The following is a 26,101-nucleotide window of genomic DNA, read 5'->3' on the forward strand; positions in this document are numbered from 1 at the left end:
ACACACAGGTCACTGGCTGGGTGCTAAGAACCTGGCACCAGGTAAGGTGGTGTGCAATAACGGGAGCAATCTCCTTGCTTCCCATAAGATCGGTAGACTTAGGCACGTGCCTTGTCTGGCATACGTCATGAACCTGGTTGTGCATAAATTTCTCAAGTGCTACCCGGGTCTTGACTGTCTGCTGAAGAAGACTCGAGGTCTTAGCTCCCACTTCCGTCAATCTCACCCTGCTTCGACACGACTAGAAGCATTGCAACGTGATCTTGCCCTTCCCGTCAATCGTCTTATCGTCATGCTCAAGCGATTGTGTCAGCAGGGTAATGCCATTATGCAGTACAAAATGTTGCTTGGCCTGACTAGCAGTGTTGCGGACCTCAGGGTGTTCACTCATAGAGAGTGGAGACAGGTAAAAGAGCACCTTGCAGGAAGGCAGCACCTAAGACTGATCAGATATCAATATGATATCAATATGATATAATGATGTTCAGAAACTAGAAAATCATTATGCTAATTGGTGAGGGAAGGTGGGGCATTTTAAGGTTTAGTGCCTAGGGCAGCAGGAGCTATTAATGCGACCCTGGGTACAGTAGGTCCAGGTGAAGATTCTACAAGCAGGGTTCTCCAAATAATGAACATGCAGTAACACTGGAAATCCTGAGTAGTGGAGGGGGCTGCAAAGAGCTGACTAGGGTACAAATGGGATGCTCTCATTTAGCAAATAAACTTAAAGCGTAACTGTCATTTCAGGGCCATTTTTCCGAAAACATTAAATATCAACAGTACAAGCGATTTTAAGAAACTCTGTAATAGCTTTTATGTACTAAAAGAGTTTCCTTCTGGACTGAAAAAGCAATCTCCCAGCCTCCCCCCTCACATCAAATGAAGCAGGATTTCTGTCTCCATTATGTGGCTATGGAGAGGGGAGGGGCTGTTAGGAGTGACTGAGCACGGAGGATTTCTGCAAAGCACAATACCCTGTAATCTTCTCTCCGTAAGTTCATAGATAAGCACTGACCTTTCTGACACCTGAATTTAGCGTTTTAGGTGCCCAGACAGTTTACAAACAGCTGACCTTCATGTCACCTCTTCCTGCTCTCTCATCTCCATCAGCCCCTCCCCTCTTCATAGGCTTACAATGGAGAGAGCAGAACCCGTCTTCACTGGCTTCTCTGTAATGAAGACGTGTTTGCCTGATAATGCACAGATAAGAAGTCAGGGGGGGAGGCTGGGAGATTGTTTCCTGAGTACAGAAGGAGGCTTTTTTGGCTGATAAAACCTATTACAGAGTTCCTTAAAATCGCTTATACTACTGATTTCTGCAATAAAAAAAAAAACATGACAGTTACGCTTTAAAGAGCAAAAAATAGCCAAATGCTGTACCCAAAGCTGCCAGCACAGCCCCAACGGAAAAGGAAGAGTCTAACAGTATTAAAATAAATTCAATTTATTGGAAAATGCAAACATAATTACCTGTTCAAGGAAATGGGTCATCTGCTAGAAAAACTAGACACATAATCGTCACATGTATCATAGCACTTCCGGGTGTGGCCATAAAACTAAAGGCCCTATTACACATAATGATTATTGGGTTAGGGTGGTATTACATGGGCCGAGCAGGGCCCGATAATACCTGTAAACGAGCGCCGATCTGCTAGATCTTTGCTCGTTTACTGGGCCTATTACACAGCCCGATAATCGTTTAGCAAGAGCTGCAAGGACATCGTTACCGATGTCCTTACAGCCCTTGCTAAACTGGCATACATTACCCATCCACGTTCCAGGGCTGCTCCTGCCGTCCGCTTCTCCCAGGGTCCCGCGTACGCTCTAGCTTCACATCGGCCTGTCAGCTGATAGGCCGCTCAGCCAATCACAGGCCGCGGCGGTCCCGGCCTGTGATTGGCTGAGCGGCCTATCAGCTGACAGGCCGATGTGAAGTCAGAGCGCGCGGGACCCCGGGAGAAGCGGACAGCAGGAGCAGCCCTGGAACGTGGATGGGTAATGTATATCATTAGTCGCCGCTCGTGCACCGCTATTACACGCAGCGGTGCGCTGTCGGCGCCCGACAAAAATAGGTTCTAACCTATATCAACGATCAGCCGATAATCGTTGTCATCGGCTGATCGTTGCATTTATTACACGGAGCAATAATCGGCCGAATCGGGCCAATTCGGCCAATTATCGTTCCGTGTAATAGGGCCCTTAGAGATTCGCTATAACAATCGATCGATAAACTTTATAAACAATCACTTTTGCAGAATCCAAGTTCCACCCTATGCACAATTTTTAGGAATTGTTGTAACTGGTTATATTTGGAAAAATTAAGGCTTTTGATAATACTCTAACTAGAAATAAGCAAAATGCCTGTCTAAATGAAGCAAAACACTTTGAATAGCAAGTGGCTTATCAGCCGCCTGTATTTCAACTCCTTTCCGCTCCTTGCAGCTCCCTGAGGGGGAAAGCTGTATCCAGTCCTGGATCCAGCTTTTCCCAACACCCAGGGGGGAGCGTCAGGGAGCGGAACAGAGTTAAAAGGCAGGCGGCTTCTCCCAGTTTCCCAGGACTGAATCCAGCCTTTCCTAGGAGCGTCACAGAGCATACATAGCGCATGACGAGGGAAGGGATGGGTAGGACACAGACAGTGAGTCCTAGCCTGGTCCCACCCAGCTGACCTACAGGTCCTAGGCGACTGCAGAAACCCACAATGACGGTCCCTACTAGAGACTACGGCGATAGAACAGAACAAAGAAAAGACAGACTCACATATGCGGGTGGTAAATGTGCCGAGGTGAAAATCAGTTGGGCAGCAAAGTACAAAATCAGAATCCAAAAGCAAAGTCAGGAAAACAGAGCCAAGGTCTGGAAAAGCCAGATATCAATACAGAATTAGTACAGGAGAATGTTCAGAACTCTTAAAGGAAGTCTAATAGCCTGTGTCAAGATCAGGACACTGATACACTTTATAGGAGGTCAGGGGCAGCCAGAGCAGGTATCTGAGAGCATAGAGAAGTAAGAATGTTACAGGTATAAGCTTTAAGTAATTGGAAATCCCAATTTGTTTAAAAGAAAAAAGCAGAAGAAAAACCCCTCAAGAGGGTATTTCATACAGCTTTTGTGGTAGTTTTTCTTTCTAAAGCATTTTTCTAAAAATTCTATGTGTCCGACCTACATTTTCAAGTAATTTCTTTCCTGGTTTGCATAAATTAATAGAAGTGTTATGTACATTCACACATGACAACTCACATATAAAAGGTGTCACTATTATTTCTATGGGTGTAGAATACTTTTGAGTTCTCTTTACTGCATTATATCCTTTACTCATATTATTGGTTAATGGCAGGTGGTCACACGATTGCGGTCTCCTGTCATTAAAAGTGAGAACCCGGCTGCTGATAGCAGCTAGTCCTCACTATCCTGAGCTTGCTCCATAGAGCCTCCAGAAGTAGTGGAAGACCGGTACGTCATAGGTCCTTAAGGGTTTAATTATTGCTGTAAAGTCAGCTGTATCTCCAGAATAAATTAGATTCTAACACAACGCTGGCCTAATGGATATGTTGCCGCATGATTTTTTTCTTTTTCTTTTTTTTTTTTTGACAGGATCTTGCTCAGCAGAAAAGTGCAAACCACAGCGGAAACCACACTGGAAATGACTCTTTCTTGGCCTGTCTTGGGTGATCAGGAAACAGCCGTGACCAAAAACACCTTTTATAAAGTTGGGAGAAAAATTACAGGGCTTCTTTGTACGTAGGGCATGGAATTTATAGGACGTGGAAATAAGCCCAAACTGTTTGGGTTCGGCAATGTTCTCTAAATGTGAACTCTTGGTAATGGATTCCCCTCGGTTGCAGAAGTTGGATGCTGCCCCAGGAAGTGCTAGAAAGTAGGGATGAGCGGATTTAAAGTAACAACGAAGCAAATTGCTTAGTTATCTCGGCAGTCTGCTTTTAAGCTGCTGCCTTATAACTGACTGCCGCTCTGTGCCGCTCCTCCCCAGGTGACGGGAAAGTAGCAGCACTGCAACTCAGTTAGCATAGTGTATATCATTGAGTGTGAACAGTGCTAAAAAAGGAACCATAAGAAAGGAAAACCGATCCAACAATTCACACCATCGTGCAACACACTTTTTAGTCTCTGATGACGCGTTTTGGACGCATGCGCCCTTGCTCACAGGCATCAGCCCATACTTCCTACTAGGTATACGTAGGAAACGATGGGAAACACAGGAAACGTAACCACTAGACAAACGCAGAGTCAGAACCAGGACAAGGACATACAGGGGTAATGAACTTATTGTCTAGGGAATTGACGCAAGATCAGGTGTTGGTTCTCTCAAAAGGACTACATTTTTCTCCTACAAATTGCTTGGACTCATTTTCTGTGTTATGTAATGTAATAAGTTCATAAGGAATCTAACGGGATTTTTGGGAGTAGAAAGTAATCAAATAAGTAATGCAGATATTAGTATAAGTAATGAATTTGTAAATATATTTTTTTCTGAACAGCAGAGCCTTTTGGCCTTACATGATTTGCAGAACAAATGTAATGAAGAAGTAGTGAAATTCATGGGTAAAGAGTCCAATTTTGTGTTTAAAAAAAAAAATCCTGATTTCTATCCAGGGCAGTCGAGGTCTTAGTGCATGGATAGATTTCAAAATTGTATTGAGAGAAAAGTTATTCCATTGGCAGAAAAACACAAAAAAGAATGTGAATACTCCCCACAATTTGTCTGTAACAGATAGAAAGGCCCTCAAGGAGCTTGTCTCTTATGAGGACCTAGTAATATGTATGTCTGACAAAGGGGGACTAGTCACAATCATGGATAAAACATCTTACATTGCTACCATTGATCAGTTGTTGGATGACACCAGTACTTACACTAAACTTACTTACAATCCAAGAAATAAAATTGCTGACAATTTAAAAAGAACTTATTGCCCAAGGTGTGAGTACTTATGTAATCACAGAACAAGTAGCGGAGTACTTAGTGGCGCAAAATCCCATCACACATTATGTACGCACTTCCAAAAATGCATAAGGGGTTAAATCTCCCTCCCATTCGTCCGATAGTTTCTAGCACGGACTCGTTGCTTGAACAACTTTCGGCATGGGTGGATTCCCCGTTACAACCCTCAGTCAGACGGGTTCCAGGTTTTCTCCAGGATTCCAGGGATGTGCTGGTGTCGCTCGGCGACAACGAATGGCAGCCAGAGTGGCACCGGCTGACATGCGATGTCGCCGTGCTGTACACCAGCACACCCTGGATGGTGGCATTGCCTGCTTTACAATTTCATTTGACAAGATATAGTAGTTATTCGGTTGACAATCCTTTTTCGATCCATGTTTAGTGGTACGGGAGATTCAACAACGACATATTGATTATATGGTCGGGCGATGTGTCTCCCGTACCACTGTTCATGGAGTACTTAAATGCTAATAGTTATAATTTAAAATTCACTTTTTATTTACAGGAGAAAAGTTTTTGGATTTTCAGCTAACTGAATAGACAGGGAGTGCCATTGTCACCTCTACACATTGTAAGCCAATTTCTGGCAATACAATTTTGAGGGCTGATACTAACCACCAATGTACTAGATTAAAGAGGAACCGTTCTGACAATATAACGTACGATAAGGAAGTCTCTGATTTAGAAAAATTAGATTAAAACAAAGAAGATACACTTATCAGCATTGTAGTAAGGCAAAACAGATAGTCACACGAAAACAAAGACACACTTTAATTTCACAAAAAAAAAAAAAACATAAAACTGATACTAAAATGAAGCCAGTGATGTCTATGACATATAACCAATTTTTTAACAAGGTAAAATCCATTATTAATAAACATCTATAGTAGGGATGGTCCGAACCGAGTTTGGTTCGGGTTCGTACGAACCCGAGGTAATGATCCCCGCTGTCTGCCCGCTCTGTGGAGCGGGCGGATCCAGCGGGAGGACCGCCTGGAAAACTGGGATACAACCATAGCCATAGGCTGTATCCCAGTTTTCCAGGCGTTCCTCCCACTGTATCCGCCCACTCCACGGAGCGGGCAGACAGCGGGGATCTGCTGCCGAGCGTTCGGGTTCATACAAACCCAAACCTCGGCAGGTTCGGACCATCCCTAATCTATACATACTAAAAGAGGTCCTACACTAGCCACAATTTTATCTGATGGATGCCATATAGTCCCGAAAAAAGCCCATACACTTGATGGCATGTTATCATCAAGTATGGTAATTACTAAAAACACGGAGCAACGTGGTTGCAACAATTGGGGTTTTTTAAGTGTGGTAGACATCCGTGCAGGACATGCAATTTTGCGAAACTGTGTAAAAGCAAAGCACAAGGTAACAAAAACAATGAAATATAACAACAGATGGATTGCGACACTACAAATGTAGTTTATGTAAAAGAATGTAAATGTTGCAACAAAAAACATGTAGGATTCACAACCCGTAAATTAAAAATTTGAGCTTTAGAACACATTAATGATATTACAGGTAATTTACCAAGACAGAAATCGGAAGCATCACTGCATTTCATACAATCACATCAAGGTTCCATAAAGGATTTTGTTAGGCTGGGTTCACACTGCACTTTTGCAATCCGCTTTTTTTCATCCGTTTTTTTTGCAAAAAAAGGATGAAAAACGGATTGCAAAAAACAGATGCATTTGTGTGCATCTGTTTTTCCATTGACCAACGGATCCGGGTTTTTTTACGGACACAAAAAAGTTGCTGACACTATTTTTTTGTCCGTTAAGAAAAACGGATCCGTTAAACGAATTGCAAAAACGCAGTGTGAACCCACCCTTATCTATGGAATTGAAGAGGTAACCCTGAAAATGAGAGGAGGTGATACGGTAAAAAGTCTTAGAGATAGAGAAGCTTATTGGCAGTACATGTTAAAAACTAGCATGCCATACGGCTTAAACATTCATAGAGAATTACTTTTTCACTACTAACATCATGTTGATTCAATAGGGTTACTTTTTCTTTTCATTTCATCATATTTATATACTATATAGGTCCAGCAATATTATATTGCCTTACTATCTGATCTATATACAGGTTCTTGTGGTTTCCTGTTTTATTGTTAGCCAAAATGTCAGTGTGAAAACACACATTTTCCTGTGGTTTTCATTATTTTCATATAAAGACATTGTTCAGATTGGCATTTCTGACATGGTGCGTTTTTTTTATGCGTTTTTTGGTTAGGTACAATATCTTACATCCACTATTAATCATGTCATTTCATATCATGCCAGTGGGCATGAATACACTAGAGAGCTACTTTTTCATTATTGCTAAATGGTCCGTCAATAAAAATAGTTTTAATATGTGAGATTTTAGTGTAAACATCTCTTGCGATTTATTGATTATTATATTGCATTTAAAAGTATAAATCTTTAATATATTATATTTCCATTAGCATTGTTATGTAGTATTTTTTTCTGGTATGGACATCACCATTTTTAGGCTATGTTCACACTACGTATATTTCAGTCAGTATTGTGGTCCTCATATTGCAACCAAAATCAGGAGTGGATTAAAAACACAGAAAGGCTCTGTTCACACAATGTTGAAATTGAGTGGATGGCCGCCATTTAATGGCAAATATTTGCTGTTATTTTAAAACAACGGCTGTTATATTGAAATAATGGCCGTTATTTACTCTTATATGGCGGCCATCCACTCAATTTCAACATTGTGTGAACAGAGCCTTTCTGTGTTTTTAATCCACTCCTGGTTTTAGTTGCAATATGAGGACCACAATACTGACTGAAATATACGTAGAGTGAACGCAGCCTGAAATGTGTAACACACCAGTTGCTTATCTTGCACTTTGTAAATTAGCAGACATGTGTATTTATTCTGTTGTCAATGATCAAGAACGCGCATGTATTCGAAACGGGTCACGTGTACGCCTGTGGTGTGCTGCATCATTGTGTATATACCTGTATTTTAATTTGGATCTGGAATAAAGTCATTCCAGATGCAAAGTTAACAATGAAGTTGAATAAAGGTGTGCACAGCGCACAGCACAGTGCGCAGCGAATCGGGTATTAAATTTGCTTTGTAGCATCGCCAATTCACAAAACATGGGGCCCCACATGTTAGCTTACAGAACTGCCTTATGACAGAAGCAAGGAATTATCTATAATTTCATATTTTCCCCTACACACCCACATGAGCCCTTATTTTTTGAGCACCAATTATACTTTGCAAATACAAACTTAATTTTTCTATAAAATCTGCTGCAAAACCAAGAAAAAATTATAGGCGCAGTGAAATTGGAAAAAAAAAGGCGCAATTCCTTTTATTTTAAGAGGTTTCGTGTTTACGCAGTTTGCCCTATGTTGAAATTGACATATGTAACTTGCATAACTTTTATATTGTTTGTCGGCTTTTAAAAAATTAAGACCTTTAAAAAAAACTAAATGGGGGAGATTTATCAAACATGGTGTAAAGTGAAACTGGCTCAGTTGCCCCTAGCAACCAATCAGATTCCACCTTTCATTTTCCAAAGAGTCTGTGAGGAATGAGAAGTGGAATCTGATTGGTTGCTAGGGGCAACTGAGCCAGTATTACTTTACACCATGTTTGATAAATCTCCCACAATGTGTTTAAAATCGCTCTATCTATAGCGATTTATTGTTTGTTCTATGGGGCCAAGTGAGGTGTCATTTTTTGCACCATGATCTGTACTTTCTATTGGTATCTTGATTACTTATATGCGACTTTTTGGTCACTTTTTATTACATTTTTTCTGGATTTGATGTAAAAAAAAAAAAGTGCAATTTTGCAGGTTTGTGGGTTTTTGCGCTTATGCCATTTACCGTGCAAGATCAGGAATGTGATCATTTCATATTTTGGGCAATTATGCAAGCGGCAATACCAAATATGTTAGTTTTTTAATTTACTTATTTTTTTTTTATTTATAAAATGGGAAAAGGGGGGTGATTTAAACTTTTATTAGGGGAGGGAATTTTTTATTAATAAAAACACTTTATTTTTTTCACATACAGTAATTAGGAGCCCTCAGGGGGACTTCTTTATACACAGCACTGATGTCCCAGTGAAATCAATGCTGTGTATATAATAGAGCAATGATCCATCAGATCACTGCTCTATTATACTGGTCTGTAGCAGACCAGATGCATAAAGTGCCGAGCCAGGATCAGCGTCATTCCAATGCAGAGCCCTGGCCCGCTCAGTACAATGGATTTCCCCCTCCGCGATCACATTGCAAGGGGGAGATCCCCCCACTAGACACCAGGGAGAGGGGCACAGATACTATTTAAATGCAGCTGTCAGCTTTGGCCGCACCAGCTAATACCCACATAGCAACGGAGGACCAGGGGCTGCAGAAAGGGCTCGTTCCGGGAGTGTTAAGGGGTTAAATAACAAGTGGAAACTTAATGTTCAGATAAATCATTAGGCATGTTGCAAGCTGCAAATGTGTGCTTAAAAAAAAAAGGAACAAGGTTGGGAAAAGAACAGGGAAATAAAACCACCAGACAGTCATGTTGACCGCCATTTGATACCTCACCCAACTGTAGTCTTGTGTCTTCAATAAAAATAATCACAGACTTTATTATGATGATGTTACAAGTCAGGACAATTATTCATAGGAATACGTATGGTTGAATTCTTGATGAATTCTTTAATCAGCCACCGCAAGCTACATTTACAATATTTTATTTTTCCAAATCTACATGAATTGATTATTTTTATTTTTAACATACTAACATCTGACTGATGGGGCTTTATGGCGAGATCTCCCCCCAAGGGTCAAAATAATTCCCTTCTAAGTCTGGGCCATAATCAGGTAAGGTGCATCCAGCCAGGGGAAAGGAGAAATTTGATTGAATTGGTGGTGTGAGACTGATATGTTCCTTCTGTTAAAAGTAACAAAGTGTTCATTATCCATTGGGTTATCCAGAACGTTAGGAACCCTGTGTTCATCCATAATTAACTAAGCTACAAACCACACACATCTCATTAGGGCATATTACACTGTGTAGTATACTGTGGGGTCTGACAGGATTGTATTCCATTTAATAATAATACTCTGCTTAGTATTGGATTACCCCATATTGTATTCAAATAATAATAATACCCCTTTTAGTAAGGAGGCCATCCTATGGTGTCTAGAGATGGATAAAACTACAGTAAGTTGACTGGAGAAAATGAATGTAGCCCTAGGGCTGTTTCCTTGTTTTTTTAAGGCAGCCCCGCAAGCGGCATCAATCTTCTTTGGCCACCAGAAGTCAAATGTTGAGCTCTCACCGTTTTGTGACACCAAACTTACTGTAGTTTTGTTAATCTCTATAGGGGTCCACCACATAAGCAAGAGGTGAAGAACATCTCCTATGTGGAGATAAGTGGGAAATTACCGCCATCACAATAAGACAGTACTACGCTAGCACCCACCCTACAGAAAAGCTGATAAATGGACAGGTTGATTGCCATGTATTTCTAATATTAAAAATTAAAGAACTTAAAGGGAACCTGTCACCCCCCGTGTCGGGGTGAAGGCCACCCGACCCCGATCTAGAGCCCCAGATACTTACCCCATCTCGCCAAGTCCAGCTCCTAGAGCCGTTCCTGGGATGGAGATATCCTTGTCGGAAGCACGCGCTGCAGAGATGAGTCCGATGCCCCTAGAGAATGACTCCATTTATTCTCTATGGGACTCATCTTTGCAGCGCGCCGGGCTTCCGACAAGGATATCTCCATCCCAGGACCGGCTCCAGGAGTGGGACTTGGTGAGATGGGATAAGTATCCAGGGCTCTAGCAGGAGGTCGGGCGGCCTTCAACCCGGCACGGGGGGGTGACAGGTTCCCTTTAAGAACATAATAAAAATTAACAAATTATTATGAAACACACCGGTCAGGAATGTGCAGTGAGCCTGTTTTTGCTTTTTGGCTGACACACCCGCTTGCCTTTCAGCCTCCTGGCATTGCAAAAGTTATACTGCTTACTGCTGGCCTTGATCGCTGCAGCTGAGCAGTGTTTTTTTTATTGACACATGGCTCTGCCTGTTCGGAACCTTGAGGATCAGAGTGCTGGTCCAATGGAGATTTATCCTCATAAATAAAAGCAGAGCCAGTTTCTTCCCTGATGGCAGTTAAATTTCATGCCCTGATCCCAGCTCCCCCTGTCTATTCCTGCAATCACCGTTCCTAATTCCTCTGCTTGCTCGACTTGTTACCTGACCTCCTGCCTTACCTTTTGGTTCTGATTTGGCTTGTTGACTCTCCTTTGTTGTGTTTTTTTTGTCTGTCTTGTTCTGTTTTACATTTATACAGTATAGGGCATGTCTTCATGGTTGTCTGCGGCTGCCTAGGGCTGCCTAGGGCAAGTAGGTAGGGACAATGGGTGGGTTCAGACTTAGGGCCCACTGTCTCGTCTCATCCCTACCTCCCCGTCCTGACAACACCATAAGTCCATCCCCACACTCATTCCTCCCCACTAATAACCTATCTTGTTGTCCCCCTTACAGCCCCATCTTGTCCATAAACAGCAACAGATGCAGTTACCATTGCGCAGCCCCATCTCTGCAGATCAGGATAATTCAAATTGTCATGAGACCAATCTCAAATTTGCTAAATTGCTCTGTTAGTCTCTCCCTGCTCTGCTCTAGCTTTCTGCTGCAATCTTGCCCTCTCCTCCACACACAGCCGACTGGTCACCTCCGTTACAGAACCACCTTATATAGAAGGTGAGAGGCAGGTGCTCACATCAGAGAGGGGCCTGCAGCTGATTGAACATGGTTAATCCCTTTTTCCTGCCCAGTGATGCTCCAGACAGCATGTGAGGCCACCATTGTGTTGGGTTTTATTTTGTGAATTTCCTTAGCGAATCATCAGGAATTTACTTCACAGAACAAAGCAAATTGACAGCGCAATTTGCAGTGAATCTTGATTCACCAGGTTCGTTTCGCTCATCTCTAGTCACAATAGTTGAATATTAAAGTTAAAACAAAATCAAAAAGATGAAACCTAAGCAGAACCTTGTTGTGGTGTTTTACTTTCAAAACTCTTTAAAGATATACATTTCAACTTTATTCCTCTGTATAGGCATAGCAAACGGAAAAAAAAAAACAATGCTGGAAGTTTCATTCCATGTGTCAATGGTTATATTTTGGTGATACAAGACAAGCATGCTCAACACTGAATGGAGCGAGCTCTGGACTCAACAGCTGGGGACTGCCACTAATAGCCGGTATGGTGTGATCACCCATGTCGATTATTTAACCATTTAGATGCTTCTATCAAATCTGACAGTGGCAATTAAATGGTCCGGCCAATCATCATTGGTTTCAGGTCTGCTCCCTGCAGCGAAATCAGAGGACACCACAGAAGATGGAGACATCCAGATGTTGGTTTATACAGTTTTAGGCTAGGTTCATACATAGTAAGAGACCGGCCATTCCGTGACCCAACCGGATGATCTCTCAGAGACCAGCCGGATAATCTTTCAGGCCAGGTTCAGACTATGTAAGTGTGCGGCTGTATTTGCGGCTGTAATTGTGCGGCGGTATTTTTGGTGGTTCATGCGTACGCTGGAAAGTATAGGATATACGGCTGGACAGTGCACACTATGTATGAATCTACGGCCCGATCGTAAATGGACCCGTAAAAAATGAACAAGACCATTGTTTGCGGCTGGAAACGCGGCCGTGGATTAACAGGCGGTCCGTACGGAGTACTTCAAAAATAGCCGGCAATGATGCCGAATGCCGATGCCTCTAATAGTTAATATATTAAATTAATAAAACACATTTTCTTTGTAATAAAGTGCCTTTCGTTGTTCAATAATTTAATTCTAATGAATCCATCATTTTGCAATTAAATATACTGTTAAAATAAATATATATATAAATAAATGTATATTTATATATATATTTATTTTTTGACAGTATATTTAATTGCACAATGATAGATTCGTTAGAATTAAATTATTGAACAACGAAACTGAATTTATTTCATCGAAAATGTGTTTTATTAATTAAATATTAATTAGTACAGGAAGCTCCATAAGCCGTTAATTCATATTGCCGGCAAAAGAGCATTCTGTACTAATCATCACTTAACTTTAATGAAAACATCAAATGTTTCTTCTAATTATGTTATCACAATAGCATTATTAGAAGAAACATTTAGAATTATATGTGCGCTCAGCTGATTGGCTGATCGGCTGAGCGCACATATAAAGAGCCGGTCCGCAGTACAGTGACTTCATTGTGCTGCGGACCAGCGAAGAGGACACATCGGGGTGAGTTTAGAGCTCTCCCCACCCCCTCCCCAGCACTGCACCCCTCCCAGCAAGGAAGGGGGAGTCAGTTAACCCCTTCCTTGCTGGGATGGGTGCAGTCTGACATCAGTCTGGCCCCCAAGGGGTTAAGGGGGATGCAATACATCCTCCCTTAACCCCTTGGGGGCCAGACTGTAAGCAGCGATCTGTAAAGAGGCTGCATACTGTAAGGAGCACAACACCGCTCACAATGATGGGTGTTGTGCTCCTGTTTGTGTGTTTTTTGTGTGTTTCTCCCTTTTTGTTTTTCAGATATCGGTATCCCGGGGATTACATCGGATTCCGTGGACTACGTCGATGACCAGCGTTTTTTTTATTTTATTTATTTTTTCATAAAATGGTCAATGAGGGGTGTGGGGGTGTTTTTATTTGAATAAATTTTTTTTTTAACTTGTGTCTTGTCTTTATTTCTTTACTTTATAGACTTAGTAGTGGAAGCCGTCTAATAGACGGAATCCATTACTAAGTTGGGGCCTAGTGTTAGCCGGTATAAAATGGCTAACACTAACCCCCTATTATTACCCCAGTACTCAATGCCACCAAGGGTACTGGGAAGAGCCGGGTGCCAGTGGTCCCGGAGCGTCAAAATTGGCGCTCCTGGAACGGGCGGCAGCAGGCTGGTAAGATTTAGGCTGGGGAGGGCCTAAACCAATGGCTCTTCCCACCCTGGTGTTACCAGGCTGCTGTCGTTTGGTTTTTAACCCGGCTGGTTATAAAAATAGGGGGGAACCTATGCGGGGTTTTTTTAATTATTTATTTATTTTAAAAAAAACCCGCATAGGGTCCCCCCTGTTTAAGGGACTTTATTACAACGAAAATGTGTTTTACTATTTTAATAATATTTTTATTTTTATTTATTATTTTAATAACCATGAGAGACATCGGCATTAGTGCAGAGGATAGCAAACCCTGGTAATAGCAATTCATGTAAACTGTGTTCCCTGCTTTCCCAGATGCATCCAGAGGTGTTTGCATCACTTTCTTAAGATTTTATTTGTTATTTTTAATTGAACCAGATTTCCAAGTAAATGACCGTATGTTTTGAGCCGCATGTCTATTTTTTCCCACGGCCGTAGTTTCATCCGCACATTTACAGCCGCATAAAAAATACAGCCGCACAGTTACATAGTGTGAACCTAGCCTCAAGGCGTATATCTGCGCACGGCCGCATCAGAACTCCCCACTGCTCCGTAGTGTGCACTGACAGGGTTTTCTGACATGTCAGTTGTTTGCGGCGCCCTTAGGGATCCCGACCGGAGCATATACCATGTGTATACGCTCCGGCCAAGATCCCATAGATGGCAGGGTAATGTATTTTTTTGTAATAATCACGGCTGTTTTTTCACTGTGCAAAAATACATAGTGTGAACATAGCCTTACTCTAGGTATTGAACCTATAATTTTCAGGGTTAATATGAGCATGGCTTTTGCAGAAATATATTTTTAATAATAAGTGAAAATTTTATGTCAAGATAAATTGGAAACAATGTCGCAAGCCGTAACTGTGTGTTAATAAAAGGTGACGATGTAAGTAAAATAGGGAAATAAAACCGTCGGTCATGTTCAAACAAAAGGGGAATTTTTTAGATGAAATATGATGTAAATGCCCTATGAGCCATCGTCTGACCCTTCGCCCACTTAAAGTCATGTCTCTTCGATATTGACAGGCAAAATTATTAATAGAGTTATGTATGGTTAAGAATTCTTTAATCAGCTTTATTTTACCTACGTAAAAATCATTATTTCTATTTTTGATACACTAACGGTTGATTTGATTGGATGATTATGAATTAACACTTTTGTATGGCAAACACCAGGCAATTTTTCTTATAAATAACTGGCTTTTCTCAGTTTAAGATCAGTCCAGCATCTCATCTGCATTCCTAGAGGAACAGTCGTTGAGGTGGACCATACCCACAGATCAACTGGGAACAATATATAACACCAGTAAGTAGAATTATTTTTATTCTAACTGCACTCTGCCTTCTTTTTCCATTTGTAGTAGCTGCTGACCAGGGGCATAGCTATAATTTACGGGGCCCTATAACAAAAAACTGTATGGGGCCTTATGAATTCTGTAAAGCCCCCCCCCCCTCCTCTCATATACTCACCTGGCTTGGCAGTGTCCTCAAGGGTCCCTTCGCCCACCTGGCTTCCCGGCAGGGGACTGCGCCAGGTCAGAGTTGAGTAGGTGTGTGTGGTTTTGGGGGGGGTGCTTTTGCAATCTTTTGCTGCCGGGTTCCTGTCAGTGGCTTACTATGTATGTCTGGGCACCGTAGCAGTTGTGTGGTCTGCCTACATGGTAGCTACACCACTGATGCTAGCCCAAGATACTGTCCCTGGTGTAATGAGATTTAAAGCGACTCCGTACCCACAATCTGACCCCCCCCCAAACCACTTCGGATAGCTGCTTTTAATCCAAGATCTGTCCTGGAGTCCGTTCGGCAGGGGATGCAGTTATTGTCATAAAAACAACTTTTAATCTGGCAGCGCTGTGTCTAACAGCCGAGGCTTACATTTGTATATGCATTAGGCTGGCACAACCTCTCTGTCCTTCCTCCCCAGCCTCCTCATCATTAGGAATACTCCAGGCAGATTGTTTCCTATTCCCCAGCTTTGTGCATAATGAACATGGGCTGGATCGTTACACCTGTGCAAAGCTCAAACAGCAGTAAATGTTCCTGGATCATTCCTAATAATGAGAAGGGTGGGGAGGAAGGACGGAGAGGGTGTGCAAGCCTAATGCATATACAAATGTAAGCCCCGGGCGTTAGACACAGTGCTGTAGGATTAAAAGTTGTTTTTAGGACAATAACTGCATCCCCTGCCGAATGGACCTCAGGACAGATCTTGGATTAAAAGCAGCTATCCGAAAGTACAAGTGGTTTGGAGGGGTCAGATTGTGGGTACGGAGTCGCTTTAAACTAACCTTTGACTGTAAGAAGTTTGTTTTTGAATGTGTGAAAGTGAGATAAGGGTGAGACAAGGAAGCACTTTCTTGTGCTTTTTTTTAATTTATAAGTGGCCTGGACAGTAGTATGAGAGAGTGGGTGAGTGTTAAGTGGTTTCCATACGACCTGTACTGTATATCCTTTTTTTTTTTTTTTTTTAAATAGCAAATGGCTTGTCTGAGGTATTTATTCTGGCCCATGGATTTTGAGTGTATTAAAATGGATATCAGATTATGAGTTGATTCTTTCAGTCATAAGCTTTTTGGTGTGATCTTGGCCCACAAGTCGGGACAGTTCCCTTGTGAGCGTGACCAATTATGGCCAATTACTGACGAAGAAACACCGCTGCAGCCAGTGATTGGCTGAGGGAGCTGGCACTCTCCAGACACAAAAGTGACAGCCCACTCAGCCAATTAATGGTTAAGCGGGCTGGAGATGGCTGAAGATGGCAAACCCCAGAAGGAGGACAATGTGCGAGTCTGAAAAGGTGAACAAAACTTTTATTTTTAATTTTTAAATGAAGGTTGCAAAAATTTGCTTTGTCAACAAAACAAATTTTTGCAAACTGCGCTTTGAATCCAGCGTCGAAATTATTTCGACCTCTTCATTGGCACTGGCATGAAGAGATAAATAAAATACAACTAGAAATACAACAGCAAATTAGAAACTAGAAGAACTAGATAGTTCTAGGGATATAGGGTCTCACGAAAAGTCCCTTCTGTCTTTAGGGGTAATTTTGCTACCCAAGTAACGCCTTAGCCTCACCTGACTACCCAGTGTAACCTAGTGTGCCATGTACCATGTGCCTGTCACCACTGTCTAATGGCTTTTGTAACTGGTCTAGGTTACACTCAGATCCACCACCAACATATCTTTTCAGGCTTAATTTAAGGCAGTTATAATATGACTACACCGATAATTGTTGGTGAACATATTGGAAATATTTCCCAAAACGTGCCAAAGTATGTTTGGAATGCATTATGACCAAAAATATAGACTTTTTAAGCATACTTTTGATCAAGATACTGTACATGAGAGTCACAACCGTTAAAAGACAACATACCATACTGTATAGCTTTAATAATGGCACAATTGCAGCTTTTAAGAGTAAACAACAGGAGAAGACCGTCACTTATTGATCAGGATTCCCGAAATGTCATTGTGGGGGTCGCAATCATTTTGCCTGACTGCCGGAGAAGTTAGACTTACCTGCACTGATTACATTTCATATTCCCCCAGGGGGACCTAATAAGTGTAAAACATTTTTAAAGTTTTTAAAAAATATGCCAAAAGTCTCACCCCCCATAAACATCTCAGGTCTTCCCATACTCACCAGCTGCTGTAAGTCCCGCAGGAAGTGTTTTCTTTTTAGTTCGACACAGTGCTCTCTGATGACATTTTTGCCCGAGACAGGAACTGTTTAGAAAAGCAGCAAATCCCCATAGAAAACCTCTCCTAGTCTGAAGAGTTCCTGACATGGACAGAGGTGGCAGCAGAGAGCACTGTGTCCGACTGAAAAGAAAACAACACTTCCTGTGGGACATACAGCAGCTGGTAAGTATAGGAAGACTTGAGATTTTTAAATGAAAGTACAAGATTATATAACTTTCTGAAACCAGTTCATTTGAAAGAAAAAGATTTTCTCTGGGTTACCTTTTAACCCCTAGACGACTTAGGACGTACCGGTACGTCCTGGAAGTCTCTGCCCCGATGACCAAGGACATACCAGTACGTCCTGAGCTATGAAGCGCACTCCATAGCGTAGTGCGCTTCATAGGAGGTGAGGGCCGGCTTCAATCAGCAGCCGGCACCTCATCGTTAATGACACGCTGCAGCGATCACGCTGTAGCGTGCCATTAACTCCTTAAACGCCGCGGCTGTAACGTTTAAGTGTAAGTGACAGGGGGAGTCCCCTGTCACTTACCGATCAGGAACCCCACAGTGTGACTGCAGGTGTCCCGATCGTTAAAACGGACCTCCGGAGGTCTCTCACCTGCCTCCGTGCTGTCCGATCGGCGCTCTGGTCACTGAGCCTGCACAGGCAGGCTGAATGAGCAGAGCGCCGATAACACTGATCAATGCTATGCCTATGGCATAGCAATGATCAGTGTAAAAATCAAAGTAATGTATGTAGAAGTCCCCCATAGGGACTTAAAATGTGTAAAAAAAAAAAAAAAAAGTTAAAATCTCTAATACACTACCCCAAAGCCCCTCCCCCAATAAAAGTTGAAATCACCCCTCTTTCCCATTTTAGAAATAAAACATATAAAAATAAATAAACATATAATATACGGTAGTGTGCGTAATTGTCTGATTTATTAAAATATAACAAGCGTCATTGCGAATGGCGAACGGCATACACGAGAAGAGGGAAAAATATGCGCGGATTACCGATTTTGTTACATTATATATAAAAAAAATCTATAAAAAGTGATCAAAACGTCCGATCTTTAGACATATGGTATTAGTAAAAACTAGAGATCATGGCGGAAAAAATGATACCCCATACAGCCCCATAGGTGTAAAAATAAAAGCGCTTTAAGCTTCACAATAGGCCCATTTTATTAATAATTAATTGCCAAAAAAAAAGGATTTCATAAAAAAAATATATATATAACAAGGCCATGGCTCTTACATGGCCTTGTAGATAGAAAACTGAAAGTGCTAGAGCTCTTAGAAGGGGAGGAGGAAAAAACGAAAGCGCAAAGAACAAAATTTGCGCGGTCCACTGGGTCATTTAGGGCCTGGTCCTCAAAGGGTTAAAGGAAGAAACTGAAATATTAAGAAAAAAATATCAGTTGGATCAAATCAATAAGGGGGCTTTCAAAAGTATAGATTTTTGGTATATAACCACAATGCAGATAAGATTATAAAAGTAAATTAGAAAAATAAGTTCTTTTCTTGTGGGTTTTGTGAATGTGGAAAATCTACGAAAGGGAGGTGAAAACTGTTCCTTGCAAACAAACTTTTTTGATCTAATTTCCACTAAAAGACTTCCAGGTTATGATTGCACACAGTATTTTGGGAAGTGGTTTCCATACCATAGCAACACTTTCGGCTTTTTTGTTTAATGTTAAAATATCTTGTAATTATGAACTTGCAGGACTATCGCACTACAGAGTGTTACAAAAAACATAGAACATGTCATAAAGAAATAATTTTTCTATTAGCTGCATAAGAGTCAAAGAAAGGTGTGCTGGGAACAGTGGTGTGCTGTTAAACAGCCGGCCGCCGGGCTTCACTCAGCCCGTACCTGCATCTGATACCTCTCTATCGACTGCAGGAATGTTCTTTTTTTTTTGTTACTATTCATTTGCGGACACTGTCGAGTGTGACCGCACATCAATTAGCCGTTTACTTCAATGCAATGTACGGCCGCTGCTGCACATTGCATTGTGTGAACCGCTGCTGTTTCCGGATGCTGTTCAGTGAACAGCATCCGGAAATATTTGACAGGCTCATTGTTTCAATACTCGTTCTAAAGAACGGGCATTAGAATAACGATATGTGAACACAGCGGGCGACATTGCATTGACTTCAATGCAATGCCGCCCCTGCAGTAAAGAAAGGACGCTGAGGCCATTGCAATCAGCGTCCGTTCTTTACACACACACACACACACACAAAATGATGTATGAACATAGCCATATAAAGTTACTTCTATTCAATGTATTTTTACTTGAATGTGCTGACAACAAAATCATCAATAAAAATCTAATTTAGTAGGAGTCACACAAAAGTTTATGTGGAAAAATCACTACAGGCTGATTCAACTCTGGTGTAATGTATGTATATGTATATATATATATATATATATATATATATATATATATATATATATATATTTCTACTGCACATACCCCGTGCAGTAGGAATGTACATATACGTTCCTGACTGTGAGGGGTTTGATGGCAGTGAGAGCGGTTCCGCACATATCAGTGACCTGGGAGCCAGCATAATGACAGGCAGCTGCGATCTCGCAGCTGCCTCTCAATAACCCCTTAAACACAGCGATTTATAGCAATTGCGGCATTTAAGGTACTCAATGACAAGACAAACTCCTGTGCCAATCGCTTGTACCGATGGGTAGGGGTAATCCACTTACCTCTTTCCTGTTGGATCGGTTATCTATGTATAGAGTCTGGTCTCAGACAGGATCTATGCATAGATCGCCTATAACACTGATCTATGCTATGGCATAGATCAGTACCTGCAATCTAATGATTGCATGTTATACTGTATAATAAGAATGAAAAAAAGTGTAATGAAAAAAGTCTTTAAAAGTATTAAAAAACCCTTATACCCCCCCTGCCAATAAAAGTTTAATATACCTCCTTGCCCATAATAAAAATATATATTTTTTAAATGAATAAATATATTATATTATATATATAGTGTGCAGTGTGCGTAATTGTCCAATCTATTTCAATATTACATTATTATTATTACAGGATTGCTAATTTTTAAAAATTATATATAAAAGAAAATTATAAAAAGTGATCAAAACTTTTCTTTTACCCCAGTATGATATTAATAAAAACTAGAGACCATGGCGCAAAAAAATGACACCTCAACCAGCCCTGTAGGTGGAAAAATAAAAGCGCTATGGCTCTTAGAAGGCAGGGAGGAACATTGCATTAATTTGACACGGACATCCGTGCATCAATGGACTTGGTCTTGAAGGGATTAAAGCAAGTAAAAATAAAGGCTCATTATTGTGTGTGGCCTCCACATGCCTTTATGACCACCCAACAATGCCTGGGCATGCTCCTCATGAGGTGGCAGATGGTCTGATGCAAGATCTCCTCCCAGACCTGGACTAAAGCATCCGCCAACTCCTGGACAGGTCGATATAGCGAGACATGATGTCCCAGATGTGCTCAATCAGATTCAGGTCTTGGAATCAGGCGTACCAGTCCATAGTTTTAATTCCTTCATCTTGCAGAAACTGCTGACACACTCCAACCACATAAGGTCTAGCATTGTCCTGCAGTAGAAGGAACCCAGGGCCAACCGCACCAACATATGGTCTTACAAGGGGTCTGAGGATCTCATCTTGGTACCTAATGGCAGTCAGGCTACCTCTGGTGAGCACATGGAGGGCTGTGCGGCCCTCCAAAGAAATGCCACCCCACACCATTACTGACCCACTGCCAAACTGGTCATGCTGAAAGATGTTGCAGGCAGGAAATTTCTCTCTACAGCATCTCCAAATTCTTTCACATCTGTCTCATGTGCTCAGCGTAAACCTTTTTTCATCTGTGAAGAGCACAGGGCACCAGTGGCTAATTTGCCCATCCTGGTGTTCTCTGGCAAAGGCCAAGTGTCCTGCATGATTTTGGGCTGGTTTGAGCACAACCCCCACCTGTGGCCCTCATACCATCCTCATGGAGTCGGTTTCTAATCATTTGTGCAGACAGGTGCACATTTGTAGCCTGCTGGAGGTAATTTTGCAGAGCTCTGGCAGTGCTCCTTCTGTTCTTCCTTGCACAATGATGGAGGTAGTGGTCTTGCTGCTGGTTTGTTGCCCTCCTAGGGACTCCATGTCTCCTGGTGTACTGGCTTGTCTCCTGGTAGCGCCTCCAACCTCTGGGCAATATGCTGACAGACACAGCAAACTTTCTTGCCACAGTTTGCATTGATGTGACATCTTGGATGAGCTGCACTACCTGAGCCACTTGTGTGAGTTGTAGAGTCCATCTCATGCTACCACGAGTGTAAAAGCACCACCAATATTCAAGAGTGAACAAAACATCAGCCAGAAAGCATAGGTACTAAGAAATGGTCTGTGGTCTTCACCTGCAGAACCACTCATTTTTTGAGTGTGTCTGGCTAATTGCCAATAATTTCCACCTTTTTTCTATTACATGTCATGATTTAGGTCACAGGGAGATGCAGTAGAGACATGGACAGTGTACCCTAAGCTCAGCCCAGTCCACTGTCCCTGCCTACTTGCCGCTATCTGCGAACAAACACAATAATAATGGTCAGCAATCTGGGTCCCAATGGTCGGGCAGCAAAAATACAAAATCAGTATCCAAAAGGCATAGTGAAAAAACAGGTAATATGGTCAGGGGCCGGCAGCAAGCAAGAGAGATCAAAGACACAAAATAGGAATAAGGAGTAGTGATGAGCGAATACTGTTCGATCAAATAGATATTCGATCGAATAGTAAGGTATTATCGAATAGTTCGCAGAATAAATATTGAATAAGCGTTTGGATCCCCCAGCTTCCGGTTTTTACCTCCAAGTGGTCGAATAGATGTTTCTCAATAATCGAATACTTGTTCCCATAGACTTTAATGGGATCGAATGTTCGATCAAATATTCGAATATTCGGGAGATATTCATACGAATATCGAATATTCGAATATTTCACTATTCGCTCATCACTAATAAGGAGATACCATGAAACAGAATCTACAAGCAGGCAAAGACTAAATCAATAACCGGGAAGGTACAGGCAAACACAGAGAACTGTAACCACAATCTGACCCCCCCCCCCCCCAAACCACTTGTACCTTCGGATAGCTGCTTTTAATCCAAGATCTTTCCTGGGTCCGTTTGGCTGGTGATGCAGTAATTGTCCTAAAAAAACAACTTTTAAACTTGCAGCCCTGTGCCAAAAGCCGGGGCTTAGAGTATCTGTGCCCTAACTTTGTACCACCCATCCGCCCCTCCTCCCCACCCTCTTCATCATTAGGAATGTCACTAGAACATTTTCTCCTGTCTGAACATTGAACAGGTGCCTTAATGATCCAGCCCATGTGCCGTGCTGACCCAGGTGAGGAATAGGAGACAATCTGCCTGGGACATTCCTAATAATGAGAAGGGTGGGGAGGAGGGACAGAGTGGTTGTGCCAGGCTAATGCATACACAATCTAAGCCTTGGCCATTGAGCACAGGGCTGCCAGTTTAAAAGTTGTTTTTTAGGATGATAACTGCATCACCTGCCGAACGGACCCCAGGACAGATCTTGGATTAAAAGCAGCTATCTGAAGGTACAAGTGGTTTGGGGGAGTCAGATTGTGGGTACATAGTCGCTTTAAATAGAAGACAAGGAACCCGGTCCAGAAGTTGATTGGAGGGACCAGCTGTCAATCACTGAGGCAAGACCAGGTTAACCATTACATGACCAGAGGAAAAATAGCAGAGCAGACACAAGTGGGGCAGGCAAAACAATTAGCAGAACAGAAGGAGTAAGACACAGTTCAGACACAGCTCAGAATGCAAACACAGTATATTTACAATTTATGGCCAAAAGAGCAGTCTTGTTTGCAACGTATGACGCGAGGACTGCGCCAAGGTCCCAACAGGTAAATTCCTAAGATTCCTTTTGCACAACACCATGTAAAATTGATTGTCAATCAATTTTGCTTCCTAAGGCCATGTTAACACAATGTAAGTTCCGCAGTAATCACTGATGTTGTTGCATCGGCCATGAGTAGTACGGAACTTAGGTTGTGCTGAAGGCTGAGGGAATCTCAGCTGGAGTGTATACACATAGTATACACTCTGGCCAGGATCCCTAACGTTGCTGTGAGAAACTGACATGTCAGTTTTTTGAGGCCATTGAATAGCGGCCGCAGAAAACCCTGTCAGTTCACACAATGGGAAGTGCGGCTTCGGCCCCATGCCCTATTGTGTGCAGTTGGGAGTTCTGATATGGGCGCGCACTGATGCGCCCGCATCAGAAATCAGCTGCGCTAAAGATCATCCGGCCGGTACTGCAGTACCCGGCCATGATGATCTTTTCTGAGACCGGCCATTTTGTGACCCGGAAAAATTTGAAAAGAGGAAAAATCTCAAGCTTTCCTTTATGACCTGATCTTTGTTTATAGTCTGGCCTTGGCTTCAAATCTTTGGCAGATAATCTGTCAGATAATCTTTCTGTGTAAATGGATCCGTAGTGAGTGGTTTAATTTTACAGAAGTTTGATTTGCTTGGAGTTATATTGTGTTGTTTAAGTGTTCCCTTTATTTTTTGAGCAGTATATTTCTTTACTCTTATAAAGATAATTAATAATATATCTGCCACAGGCGTTTCTTCTGACCATTACAGATGTTATTATTTCTGCCTTGTGATTGGATGGATTTGTATCAGTTACAGGTATATAAGGCTTCTCTGACATTAAGGTTATCACTCAACTAGGAAAGCAGCCGATCCCTCCAATATTCTACAGATATCTCTACAACATAGGGGAGAAGATGCACCTCCTTGCCCTACTACTCTTTGCATTGGGACCTGTGACAAGTGTCCCTGTGCTTCCACCATTACAGGTAAGATATATTATATCTTATTATCTTCTCTCATGTTCGTTTTATCTATCTTTTTTCTCACGATATACAATATATATTTAAAAATATTTTTTGTATAGATCTGTGTCTGTTACACATTTACTGAAATGTTACTATTGATTGTAAATGTCTCTTTCTCAGACTCCTGTTCCTGGCGCCGGTGAATATGGTAAGATCTCTATTAGTGCTATTTCTGCTATTATTTGATGTTTGTGTCTTTCTGTATTCTTTATGAAGCTGGGTTCACACTACGTATATTTGAGGCTGTATGTTTGAGGCTGTATAGCAACCAAAACAAGGAGTGGATTGAAAACACAGAAAGGCTCTGTTCACATAATGTTGTAATTGAGTGGATGGCCGTCATTTAATGGCAAATATTTGCTGTTATTTTAAAACAACGGCTGTTATATTGAAATAATGGAAGTTATTTACCGTTATATGGCGGCCATCCACTCAATTACAACATTGTGTGAACAGATCCTTTCTGTGTTTTCAATCCACTCCTGGTTTTGGTTGCTATGAGGACCTGACATGAGGACCAAATACAGCCTGAAATATACATAGTGTGAACCCAGCCTAAATGTGTGTAAAGCATATCTCCAATAAAAAAAAAAACTGTCACTGGCACCGCCCCACCACTCCACAAAATACAAAGTTGAGGGGGGTTACTATAGCGGGACCTTCCTTTTATCTTTAAAATATAAAAGTAAAGAAAGAAAGCCCCCAATGAATAGACACAGACAGAGCTTTTTTTCTTTTTTTTAACATGTCAAGTAAAATTACTGTAATCTGACAGTTGAGCTATATAGGCCACCAAAAAATGGAAATGAACACCTAGTCAATTGGGATAAACTTAAATGGACTGGAAAAGACCACCCACAAAAGCATCTTCCATGTGATAAAGAGTGGAACAGAGAAAAGCCTAAAAAACCCTTCCTAATGGGTGACACAGGCCCCAGACCTTGTTAACTGGGTTGAGTGGAATGCTAAGGGTTCCCTGCTAACACCCGCGCTGCGAGACAGAGTTCCTAGGCTTAGTGCAACTTTGCTGTGTCCAGATGAGTTCCTAGCTCTTTGGCTCTATTGTGAATACTGTCCTGCTCTGTGACTTCTCCTTGTCCACGGCATGGGTTGAGGTTGTCTCTGGTTGTCCTCTCCTAAGAGGAGTTTAACAATGCATAGTACTTTGGAGTGTAACTAGTGAAAAAGTTTGTAGAAGTGTGCTGTCTTGCGTCCTTCCCATGCGGGATACTAGCTAAGACTGACTTGAGGGACGGGGACCTGGCAGAGGGCCAGAGCCCAGACAGGACCACTGTGGAGAGCTATCTAGTGTGTGCCCCTCTCCACAACGTCCAGAACGAAAAGAACTTCCTCCTTCACCCATGTGTCTTACTTCCTCCCCAGCGTGTTAGGTGCACTGTGAGTGGGTTAAAGAGTGCAATAGAAGAAGAAAGAGAGGAGATGATAGGCAAAAAGAAAGCTAGACTCCTACTGGTCTACAGATTCAGGTGACACATAGAAAACAATAACCCTTTGC

The 26,101-nt window shown here is 41.9% G+C and overlaps 1 long non-coding RNA gene across 1 annotated transcript; it reads left to right on the top strand.

The window, feature by feature from the left end:
• The first annotated feature begins 15,186 nt into the window (after positions 1 to 15,186).
• LOC138770937 (uncharacterized) lies at positions 15,187 to 24,733 on the top strand. Its single transcript, XR_011359529.1, has 3 exons — positions 15,187 to 15,263; positions 24,371 to 24,546; positions 24,706 to 24,733. It is a non-coding gene; the product is annotated as an uncharacterized lncRNA (long non-coding RNA).
• Positions 24,734 to 26,101: the final 1,368 nt, after the last annotated feature.

Source organism: Dendropsophus ebraccatus, chromosome 13 (genome assembly GCF_027789765.1).
Source record: "Dendropsophus ebraccatus isolate aDenEbr1 chromosome 13, aDenEbr1.pat, whole genome shotgun sequence".
Taxonomy (NCBI): Eukaryota; Metazoa; Chordata; class Amphibia; order Anura; family Hylidae; genus Dendropsophus; species Dendropsophus ebraccatus.